The 12,341-nt window shown below is 47.3% G+C and overlaps 1 protein-coding gene across 1 annotated transcript in view; it reads left to right on the top strand.

Annotated features, from left to right (window-relative positions):
• Positions 1-2,375: 2,375 nt before the first annotated feature.
• Positions 2,376-12,341, top strand: part of NINL (ninein like) — a 90,789-nt gene continuing 80,823 nt past the window's right edge. The window contains exons 1-2 of the mRNA XM_060192500.1: positions 2,376-2,499; positions 2,980-3,165. The gene's annotated coding sequence lies outside the window, so the exon portion shown is untranslated. The remainder of the gene's footprint in view (positions 2,500-2,979; positions 3,166-12,341) is intronic.

The following is a 12,341-nucleotide window of genomic DNA, read 5'->3' as shown; positions in this document are numbered from 1 at the left end:
GGTGGTGTCTCAACTGATATACTACTGAACTGTTAGCAGTCACTTAATCTCTCCTTAGGCTCCTCTCTCCTCTCTGTCACCAGCCACATGTATTTGTACTCACGGGTGATTTACTGGGTTCCTGTGGTCATTCTAGTCCTGTCTTGTTTCGGTCCTGGGTGGTCTCCTTTGTTATTCCTAGTTGATCTGGGAGAGGAGAGGAGAGGAGAGAAAGTGATCTGCTGCTCGTAGCTCCACCTCCGGAAGTTGAATCCTAAAAAATTATCTTTTTAAATGAAGGAGCAGCACAGAGAGAAAGATACAGAGAGACAAGAGACTAGAGCACTGCTCAGCTCTGGCATATGGTGGTGCTGGGGATTGAACCTGGGACATAAGGGCCTCAGGCAGGGAAGTCTTTTGCAGAACGGTTATGCTGTTCCCCAAGCCCTGAACCTTCATTTTCTTAGCAGGAAAGAAAGAAATCTGAATCTGTAGCTCAGCTTAGAAAATTACAGAGTCCAAATGGTTACATAATTCATTCCTCCCCGTCTAAGCATTTAAGACAGTCAACATATCAAAGATTCAGCCTGTTTATTAAAAAGATTCAGTCTGTGCTTTAAAGAGTTTGAGACCGGAGAGTCGGGTGGTAGTGCAGCATGTCAAGCACAGATGGCACAAAGTGCAAGGACCAGAGTAAGGTTCTGGCCTCTGGCACCCCACCTGCAGAGGAGTCGCTTCACAAGTGGTGAAGCAGGTCTGCAGGTGTCTGTCTTTCTCTCCCTCTCTGTTTTCCCTTCCTGTCTCCATTTCTCTCTGTCCTATCCAACAATGATGACATCAATAACTACAATAATAATAGTTACAATAATAATAAAGAACAAGGGCAACAAAAGGGAATAAATAAATTAATTAATTGATTTTAAAAAGTTTGAGACATTCAATTTTCCCCTCTCATATTAATTAGTGATTTATATGACTACAAATTAATAGGAGTGTACATAAGCACCATTCCCACCACCAAAAGACTGTGTCCCATTCCATCCCCCCTTCCCCGTGAAGCCGAGCATCCACCTTCACCCTCAACCCAGGGTTTTTACTTTGGTGCCCTACTCCAGATATTTTTTCTTTTTCCCAGAGTACTGCTCAGTTCTGGCTTATGGTGCTGCAGGGGATTGAACCTGGGACTTCGGAGCCTCAGGCATGAGAGTCTCTTTTCATAAACATTATGCTATCTACCCCTGTCTCTTCATTTTTTTTAAATTTATTTTTAATAAATTTTATTAATCTTATTTGATAGAACTAAGAAAAATTGAGGGGGAAGAAAAAGACACCTGTAGCATTGTAGAACAGCTTCACTATTTGTGAAGCTTTACCCCTGCAGGTGGGGACTGGAGGCTTGAACCTGGGTCCTACTGCATGATAATACGTGCACTTAACTAGGTGCGCCACCACATAGCCCCCCCCCTTTTTTGGTCTTCCCTTGTGTAAAGTCCACCTAACAAACTCTTTTGCCCTCTTTCCTATTGTCCCTGCTTGTGCTCAGATCCTAGCACAGTGTGTGCCACCAGTAGACGCTCAATAATTATTTGCAGCTTGATTATATGATAGGAAGACAATAAGATTTTATTTTATAATTTTTTAGAATTTATTTATTCATGAGAAAGACAGGATAGAAGGAACCAGGCATAACTCTGGTACATGTTCTTCCAGGGATTGAACTCAGGACCTTATGGTTGAGAAACGAATGCTTTATCCACTATGCCACCTCCTGGACAAGATATTGTTGTAGTTATTATTGTTGTTATTGATGTCGTTGTTGGATAGGACAGAGAGAAATGGAGAGAGGAAGGGAAGACAGAGATGGGGAGAGAAAGACACCTGTAGACCTGCTTCACCACCACTTGTGAAGCGACTCCCCTGCAGGTGGGGAGCCGGAGGCTTTAACCAGGAACTTTAAGCCGGTCCTTGCGCTTCGCGCCACGTGTGCTTAACCCGCTGTGCTACCGCCTGACTCATGATTTTATTTATTAATGAGAAAGATAGCAGGACAGAAAGAACCAGGCAGCGCTCTGATACTTGTGCAGCTGGGGATTGAACTCAGGATTTCATGCTTGAGGGTCCAATGCTTTATCCAATTGTGCCACTGCCCGGACCACAATAAGATTTCTAAGACTTTGGGTTTCCTCACCTGCAAATTTGCTGTACCTCGGGGTATCTCCTCAGAGCTCTCCAGGTGTGTAGGTCAACTAACCCCGCCCACTGCCAACACCCAACTAACAACACCGCCCATTGCCTGGCCCCGCCCACCGCCAACACCCAACCAGACGGCCACGCCCACTCTACTGGCCGCGCCCCCGGTTGGTCGGCGGCGCCTCTAGGGCCAGGGGGCGGGACCTGGAGGCGGGAGCGCGCGGCTGGGGGAACTCGAGACACAAAGAACTGCGGGGACGCAGGGAGGGAACCTCGCGGTAGCCCGCCGCCTGTCCCTAGCTTCAATTTCTGCTCCTGCCCCAGCTCCAGGTGCTGCTCCTGGCCAGCTCCTCCTTGCCCGCTCAACACCCTAACTTAACTCTAGCTTCTGTCACCTCTGCTCCAGCCGGCCTGCCTACCGCTCCAGCTTCTCCTCCAGCTCCAGCTGCTGCTCCCAGCTCCCCGCTCCAGCCTGCCGGCCCAGCGCCCCAGCTCTAGCTCCTGCTCCAGCGCCAGCTCCTGCTGCAGCTCCAGCTTCTGCTCCCCGCTCCAGCCCGCCCGCCCAGCGCCCCAGCTCCCGCTCTAGCTTCTGCTTCGCGCTCCATCCCGCCTACCTAGCGCGCCTGCTCCAGCGCCAGCTTCTGCTCCAGTTGCTGCTCCCTGAACCCCGCCTCTAGCGCGTCCTCTCCAGCTTCTGCTACCGGCTCCAGCTCGCCCTCCCAGCGCCCCGCTCCATTCCGCTGGCCCAGGACACCAGCTCCAGCTCCCTGGTCCTGCGCGTCAGCTAGAGCTCCCTGCTCCTCACTCCAGCTCGCCGGTCTAGCGCCCCAGCTCCATTCCGCCTGCCTAGCGGGCCAGCTTCTCCAGCTCCAGCTCCCCTCCACCCCCAGACCAACCTGCCCGTCTAGCTGCCAGCTCCAGTTCACGTGCTCCAGCGCGGGCTGTAGCTCCCGGCTCCCCGGCCCGCGTGCGTGGAGGGCGGACACCCAGTGCCAGGTGAGCTGCCAGTGTCCAGGCGCTGGAGTCCCGGGTGGAGGCGGGGGCTGGCGCACCTGTCCAGCTGTGCCGGGGCCGGCGGGCTAGTCCGCTGGGGTCCGAGACGGGAGCCCGCTTCCTCCCCCTCCGGCCGCTTGTGCCCGGGTTCCCCTGAGTCTGTGTGTGCAGCCTGGTCTATCTCCCCAGCGGGTGTCCATCGCTCTGGGGGCCCAGGAGTGGTCACTTCAGGACGAGGTGGCTCAGTAGGAGCTGGAGGTGTGGCTGAGCCTTGGTAGCCAGAAAATTTATTGATAGTACAAATTCAATAGCAATGAGCAATTAGAGAATAATGGTTTTTCAGAATGAGAAAATAAGCTTTTTTTCAGAAAACCTAAACTTCACATATCTAGGCAAATGTAGAAAAAGGACACTTCATAGAGACAAAGTTAAGGTTAACTTTTTTTTTTAACCCAGCATTGTCGTTGATTGATATTTACAAAAATCTTATCAAATGGTATTAGAAATACATTTCAACTCACCATAAACTCAACAGGTTTCATCATGGAGAGAATGTTAACTATTTTAAGGGGGAAAACTTTTTACTACCTGTTATTCTCATAGTACTAGTGTTGAAAGATCTGAATAATTTCTGTCCTGAATATTCATTTCTGAAAGCAGTAGAAGTGCATAGTGCAGTGATGCATTTTAAGGAAAAGCTTGGTAAACAATTTTTTTTTTACAATTGTAATAAAAGGTTTCCTTTTGATGACTTTCATCAAGACTGTTGTACATGAATTAATATCTGTCAAGCTCTTTACATCGTCACTGTTTTTTTACAGTCATTCTTGAGATTTCTCCCAGTCATTATTCTTAGCTTTTATTTTACTAATTTATTATTGGATAATAAAGAAATTGAGAGGCAAGGAGGAGATATAGAAGAAGACAGACACCTGAAGCTCTGTTTCACCACTGTTGAAACTTTCCCTCTGCAGGTGGGGGGAGACCAGAAGCTTGAACCCGGGTCCTTGCAATTGTGTACACTTAGCCAGGTGCGCCATACCCTATCACTATTTCAGTTATTTTCTGTGAGTTTCTCCTACAAATATAAGGATGGGGGTTCATTGAAATCTTTTTTAAAAAATTTTATTTATTTTCCTTTTGTTGCCTTTATTGTTGCTGTAGTTGTTGTAGTTATTGATGTCGTCGTTGTTGGATAGGACAGAGAGAAATGGAGAGAAGAGGGGAAGACAGAGAGGGAGAGAAAGATAGACACCCACAGACCTGCTTCACTGCCTGTGAAGAGACTTCCCTGCAGGTGGGGAGCCAGGGGCTCAAACCAGGATCCTTATGCTCATCCTTGCACTTCGCTCCACGTGTGCTTAACCGCTGCGCTACCACCTCTTTGAAATCTTTATCGTAGTGTGTTTTGACATTTTAAAATTGAATTTCTATAAAAGCTGATGGAAAACTTTCTCTGGCTCCTGTTTACCCTGAATGTTGTGTGCAGGACTGCTCAAAGCTGGGTCAGCTTGCTGTCACTTGTTAACTTAGCAGTGTTTAAATCCCTTATTTTGTCTTTTGTTCTCCATCCTTAAGAACATTTGGTGGTGGCAGAAAATAGGAGAGTTGCAAAGTCCTCCCCTGTAGCCTCTTTTACAGTGAGTGACTTCATATGTTAATTGGTGTTTTTTCTTTTGTTTTCTAAGTGGTACTTGTATCATTTGGGATGGGGGGGTGAGTGAGAGGTTGCTGACCTTGTTGTTCTTACCCTAGACACTTTCTGTGCCTTACGCAGGAACCTTACATATGAGCAGGAGGCTCATGGCTATGTCTCTCCTCCTCTGGCTACCAGACCTCCAGATGGAGGAGGAGGCACTGTCCTGGCTCTGCCTGTCTTAGATGAGGGACCAGGAGCCTTGTTTGGCTTGCAGCTGGAGAGTGGGGTATCCTCCCCATTGGGGGTGCCTCCTGGCTGTGGACACATAGTGTCCAGCTCTGTGGTGGTTCTGTAAAAGGTAGAGTGCAGTGCCTGTACGTACACTCTGGATAGGGCTCCTTAGTCCTTGGCACATTAGGGATTCAGGCCCCAGGCCTGAGGTTTGGTTAATCACAAGCCCAGCCAACACTGTAAGGTCACACTGCCCGCATGTGTTTGCAGGGTGCCAGAGTAGAAAGAAGGTTCCCTTTATTTTTTCTCCCTTGGGGTAACCTTGAACTTTCTGGGGAGAGTTCTCCATCAAGAGATTCTGACTGAACTGAGGGTCTGAGAATTTTCTGTGTTTTTAACCTCACTGATAAAGTTTGGAGCCTCCACCTGGTACTGCCTCTCTGGGTGGGTTTTCCTAGACACCAAGGGTAATAGTGTTTCATTTCTGGAAACCTGGTTGGTGCATGGGCTACTTGGAGCAGACTTTCTCCAGGTAATTCAGCTGTCCTCAGGTTTCAGAAGCACTGACTGATTTATTTTATTTTATTTTATTTTACCTCCAGGATGATTGCTGGGGCTCGGTGCCTGCGCTACAAATCACTGCTCCTGGAAGCCTTTTTTCCTTTTTTTTTTTCCCCCTTGATGTTATTGCTGTTGTTGGATAGGACAGAGAGAAGTCGAGAGAGGGGGAAGGCAGAGAGGGAAGAGAAAGATAGACACCTGCAGACCTGCTTCACCGCTTGTGAAGGACTCCCCTATATGTGTGTGGGGGGGCTTGGACTGGGATTCTTACACCAGTCCTTGCCTTCTGTCCTGTGCACTTAACCTGCTGCGCTACAGCCCAGCCCCCTTCACTGACTGATTCTTTACTTAGAAGAAGCTGACAAGTCTGGTGGTGTGATGCAGCCTTCTGTGTGTAACCCAGCAATTTATTTTATTTAAAAAAAATTTTTATATTTATTTATTTTCCCATTTGTTGCCCTTTTTGTTTTATTGTTGTAGTTATTGTTGTTGTTATTGATGTCGTCGTTGTTGGATAGGACAGAAAGAAATGGAGAGAGGAGGGGAAGACAGAGAGGGGGAGAGAAAGATAGACACCTGCAGACCTGCTTCACCGCCTGTGAAACGACTCCCCTGCAGGTGGGGAGCCGGGGGCTCAAACCAGGATACTTAACGGCCCTTGTGCTTGGCGCCACGTGTGCTTAACCCGCTGGGCTACCACCCGGCTCCCAACCCAGCAATTTATTTGGGGATTTATCCTTTGTTTAAGAGGTTGAGATTGCAGTGGGGGAGTTTCTCAAAGTGGCCATCACTTATTGTGACTTTTTTTTTCCTCACCAGAACCCTGCTCAGCTCTGGTTTATGCTGGTGCTGAGGACTGAACCTGGGAGCTCAGAGCCTCGGGTATAAATCGGTTCATTTACTTTGACTGTGATTAAAGATCTGAAGGGAAATTGGTCCTCAGGGTTTCTAGGCTTTTAAGGTTGGGAAGACTTGGACTTGCAGTACCTCCCAGTGATGGAAAAGCCTGACTCAGTCTGGGCTTATATGAAAAGGAAAGGTTCAGGGTGGTGTTCCAGAGGCCTTTGGGGGTCCAACTGCCTGTTGTCCACAGATTATCACACGGGTGGTGGGTCAGGGCGGCTGCTTCCTTAGTTCTCTTTGAGAACAAGGGGAAGGAAGCATTTGTTGGACCTTGTGAAGCAAGGCTGATTGGACATTACCCTGCCTACCTGCAACAGGGTATGTCTGTCCCACCCCTGTCATGGCTGCTATACTAGCTGAGCTGCTGTGACCTGTGCTGTTTCCTCTTTGTGATGGAACCTCAGTCCTCAGTGCTGTCACTCAGTGCTTTCCTGTGCTGCTCATGGCATAGGAGTGTGTTCAGGGTTGCGTGTTTAAAGGGTCAGGGCAAAACTGCAGATTCCAGATCTCAGCACGGAGCTCCTATTGCCTCAATGACCAGATTCTGCACCTTAAAAAAAGGGTGGTGGATGTGAGGGTGATGTGGTTGTGACATTTGTCACCCAATTGATGACCAGTATTGATTTGACTGATCTGGCTCGCTAGGCAAGTGTCCCCTTCCTTCCTCACTGCTCCATGTGCATCCCTCCCAAAGCTATCCTCTGTCAAAGAGGATGACCTTCCCCAAATACAGACGGACTTGTCTCTGGCCAGGGTATCTGAGAGTCGTTGTACTCCCCTGCTAGATAGAACCTCCAAACAAGCTCTCTAGAGAAGGGGGTGGGGTTCAAGGGAAGACAGCATATTGTAAACACATTTCCTGCCTGAAGTTCTGAAGTCCTAGGTTCAAGCCACAGCACCATCATCAGCCAGAGCTGAGCAGTGCTCTGATAATTGAATAAGTTGAAAATAAAAACAAAACAAGAAAGGTAGGAAGGAAGGAAGGAAAAACTTAGAAGTTTCTGGTGTTTCTAAAGCTGTAATCCTTAGCATCTTAGAGACTGGAGGGAATTGTCAACTCTTAACTCCACTGGTAAGCACATATAGAAATGCCGTAGTGGTGGTGGGGGGCCCTCTTTAAGTGCACACATTACAGTGCACAGGGACCCAGATTTAAGCCTCTGGTCCCCACCTGCAGGGGGAAAGCTTCATGAGTGGTGAAGCAGTGCTGCAGGTGTCTATCTTTTGCCCTCTCTGTCTCTTCCTCTCCTCTCAATTTCTCTGTCTCTGTCCAATAATAAATACATAAAAATATTTTTTTTAAAAAAAAGGGAGCGATGCCTTAGTAAGTCATGCTTTGCTCTGTGGACTCTGCGTTTGTGTCGTCACAGAAATAACATGTTTTGGGAGTCGGGCGGTAGCGGGTTAAACGCAGATGGCAAAAAGCCAAGGACTCGCATAAGGATCTGGGTTTGAGCCCCGGGCTCCCCACCTGCAGGGGAGTCGCTTCACAAGTGGTGAAGTAGGTCTGCAGGTGTCTTCCCCTCCTCTCTCCATTTCTCTCTTTCCTATCTAACAATGACAACATCAATAACAACAACAATAGCTATAACAACAATATAATCAACAAGGGCAACAAAAGGGAAAATAAATAAATATTTTAAAAAAATTTAAAAAGGAAAGAAATAACATGTTTTTACTAGTCTATTATTTTGCTGTTGCGGCTCCATGCCAACTTTCCAGACAGTGGGAGAAGTTTCACTTCAGTGCAGTGGGGGCAGGGATTGAATTTGGGTTGTGCATCTGGCAAAGTGGACACCCCCCAGGTGAACTGGCCCCAGAAGTGATCTTTAGAAGATACATGAGAGCAGGGCTGGGTGGTAGTGCACCTGGTTTAGTGCACATGTTACAATGCACAAGGACCCAGGTTCGAGCCCTTGGTCCCCACCTGTAGGGGGAAAGCTTTGCAAGTGGTGAAACAAGGCTGCAAGTGTCTCTCTTCCTATCTTCCCCTCCTCTCTCAATTTCTGACGGTCTCTATCCAATAAAGATAAAAATAAAAAAAGAGGAAAAAGAAGATACACCAGAGTTTTCCCGTTCTGTGGCTCTTCCTTGGCATGCCAGGCTCAAATCTGGGCCATGTACATAGCAGGACACAGGTCTAGCCAACCCTCTCTCTGCTCCTCAGAAATGTGTCTGTTGCCACATGGACCATAAGGACCCTGAGACTCCAGGTCCTCTGATGGGAGGCAGGTAGGCCCTGCCAGCTTGGGCCCTGAAAGTCACTCATGTGGGCCTGGGAGTGTCCTCAGACTGTCAGTGTTAAAACAAGCATCAAGCTTTTCAATGGACACTCAACTGCTTTGGAGTTTGGCTCCCAGAGTGCAGGATGTGACAGTCAGCCTTGAATTGCTCACTTGGTATGTCTGTCTCTAGCCTGCATGCTGAGGGGTTGCCTGTCGTCAGGTGGACAGGACATGCCTGAGGCCCACTGTCCCTGTAGTGGGAGGGTTGCCTGCTGCCCAGGAAGTGGATCTCTTGGGCCTTGCAGTTTGGCCAGGTGACTCTGGATTCAGGGGTTTCCCCAAGGTCTCAAGCACCATGGGCCTGAATGGATGGAGTGGTAGGGCCACCTTCTTCCCCATTGTGGCCAAAGTATGGAAGCCATGTCTCTGGACACTGCAGCCTGCGCTGATGACCTGTCCTCTCTGTGAGAGCTCATGGACACTAGGGACAAGAGAGCACAAACTCGGAGACTTAATCTGAAACAGGGAAGGGGAGAGAGTAATAAATGAGACAAAGTGAAAACTGTGGAATTAAGCTCTTTGAAAATGCTGAGCTACTCTTGCAACTTTTCTATCATTTTAAATGATATCAGGAAAAAGTTACATAAGTAAAAGATCACCCTGTATTCACTGCAGTCTGAATAGTTACTATCAGAGAAGCTTCCAGGGGTTAGAGATCCTGGGATCAAGCTGTGGCACTACATGGAAGACAGACACTAGGGGACCCTATGGATGATGGTGGAGGGGTTCTGCAGTCTTTCCTCTCTGTCACTCCCACCCTTATTTCTCCTCACTCAGAAAAAATAAAAATTAGGAAATTTGGGAGGTTGCCTGACCACATATATTTTTTTTTTTTTTTAACTAGATCACTGCTCATCTCTCGTTAATGGCAGTGTGGGGAATTGAACTCTCAGGCCTGAGAGTCTCTTTGCATAACCATTATGCTAACTATCCCCACCCTCATATATAAAGTCTTGAGTGCATTACTTGGCACTGCACTGAAAAGAAAAAAATAAAGGTTGCTATGTTTTATTTTATTTTTTTGCTTCCAGGGTTATCACTGGGACTCAGTGGCTGTATTATGAATCCACTGCTCCTGGAGGCTATTTTGCTATTATTGTTGTTGTTGCTGTCCTTATTGGATAGAACAGAGAGAAATAGAGAGAGGAAGGTAAGACAGGTTGGAAAATCAGATCCTTACACAAGTCCTTGTGGTTGGCGCCATGTGTGCTTAACCTGCTATGCCACCACACGCTCTACTCCCCCCCAATGTTGTTTTATCTACTTAATATTTTTTTAATTAATTAATTTATTATTGGATAGAGACAGTGAGAAATTGAGAGGGGCATGGGAGATAGAGCGGGAGAGGGACAGAGAGACACCTGCAGCCCTGTTTCACCACTCGTGAAACTTCCCCCTGTGGATGGGGACCAGGGACTTGAACCTGGGTCCTTGCTCACTGTGACGTGTGTGCTTAACCAGGTGTGCCACCACCTGGCCCCTGTTTTATCCACTTAAACGTGAGGAGGCTGGGCAGTGGTACAGTGGGTTAAGCGTACATGGCGCGAAGCACAAGGACCTGCATAAGGATCTCGGTTTGAGCCCCTGGCTCCCCACCTGCAGAGGGGGTCACTTCACAGGTGGTGAAGCAGATCTGCTTGTGTCTGTATTTCTCTCCCCCTCTCTGTCTTCCCCTCCCCTCTAGATTTTTCTCTGTTGTATCCAACAGCTACAGCAATAACAACAATGATAAGCAACAAGGGCAACAAAAAGGAAAAAAATAGCCTCCAGGAGCAGTGGATTCATGCCCTAGAGGCAAAAAAAAAGTGTGTGTTACCGTAAAACAATTCTGGGTGTATTTGAAATCAGCATTGTTTGAGCATTTTGCTAGATTTTTTTTTTTTTAAGTATTTTATTTTTGAGAGATGCAAGAGAGAAAGACACAGAGAAACACCAGAGCACTTCACAGCTCTGGCTTATTATGGTGAGGAGGATTGAACCTGGGACTTCAGAGCCTCAGGCATGAGAGTCTCTTTGCATAACCATTATGCTATCTACCCCCATCCTGCTAGATTTTTGACAGTTTTTATTTATTTTTGAAGTGAAGGGAAAGTATTTCACTAGAGTACTGCTCAGCTCTGGTTTATGGTGGTATGAGGTATTGAACCTGGGATTTTGGGGCCTCAGACTTGATAGTCTCTTTGCATAACTATTATGCTATCTCCCCTGCCTTGTTTGTTTTTGATTATTTATTAATTTATGAGAGAGAATAAAAGCATTAATAAAATTCAGGACTTCATGCCCAGTGTTGTATTCATTGTGCCACCTCTCAGGCCAAGAAACAGATTTTTAAGTAGGAAAGCTTTGAAAAAGGAGTGTGGGAGAGATCCCATAATGGTTCTGCAAACAGACTCTTATGCCTGAGACTCCAAAACCCCATGTTCAATCTCCCACCATAAACTAGAGCTGAGCATTGTGCTCTGGCAAAAGAAAAGAACACAAAGAAAGAAAACGTCTTCTACTAGATTCACTCAGATAACCTGTTCTCATCAGGCTCTAGCTCTGAGTTCATGTGCGGGTGGGGAGCTGTACCTTTCCCCTTACTGGGTGAGCAGCGAGAGTGGGGAGGTCTCATTACCCATTTGCAGGGCTTGCCAGGGACAGCACTTTGTGGGCCCTTGGCCATCGCTGTTGAGAGCAGAGGAGTTATCTCCTGCAGTGCTGGGGGCTAAGCTCTGCTGGGTGTCCCTGCCCGACCCCTTGCATACTTCATGCAACCTGGTGTCCCTGAGGGTGGTGTGGGGCAAGGACTGGTCCACCAGTCACATGCACTAAGCCCCTACCTACAAGTGAGACTTGGGCTGAAGTCTCCGAGCATCCTAATTCTTTAAAAATATTATGTGGTCCCACTTGACTGAGGAAAAACTTTGCCAGTGGTGGTGCAACTGGTTGAGCACAAGGACCTGACTTTGAGCCCCTAGCCCCTCTCTGTGGGGAGAAATCTTCACTAGTAGTGAAGCAGTGTTGCAGTTATCTCTCTCTCTTGCTACCACCCCTTCCCTCTTGATTTCTGGCTGTCTCTATCTAATAAATAAATAAAGATAATAAAATTAAAAAGAAAAGAAAAACTCTGCTTGAGCCAGTGTCGTAACATTTTATTTTAGTTTATTTTCTTTGGTCTGAATTTCATGTATCAACAATGTGTTTCCCCATGGCCTGGATCCTCCCATATTTTAGCTACAATTAAGATGATTAGTTCTTGGCAGTTGGGCAGAGGCTAACAGAGCCACTGGGCTGTTGGTGCTGACAGTGACCTTCACAGCAGGCTTGTCTTTTAGAGGGAGAGACCCAAAATAATCAGCCCTCTGTGGGATTCTCTGGACTTTCAAATATGTGCAGAAAGCAAAGAAGATCCCCAGGGTGTATATGAGGGGCCCCTAGGCTCCAAATCTCACAGCAGGAATTTCAGATAAAAGTTAGCATAATAATGAAAAGAATGATTTTTTTTCTTTTCTCCCCAGAGCCCAGTTCAGGTCTGGTGTGTGTGTGTGTGTGTGTGTGTGTAGGGGGCTGCTTGGGGG

Source organism: Erinaceus europaeus, chromosome 1, assembly GCF_950295315.1.
Source record: "Erinaceus europaeus chromosome 1, mEriEur2.1, whole genome shotgun sequence".
In the NCBI taxonomy this organism is placed as follows: Eukaryota; Metazoa; Chordata; class Mammalia; order Eulipotyphla; family Erinaceidae; genus Erinaceus; species Erinaceus europaeus.
The sequence above is the reverse complement of the archived record's forward strand: the minus strand, read 5'-3'. Positions and strand labels throughout refer to the sequence as shown.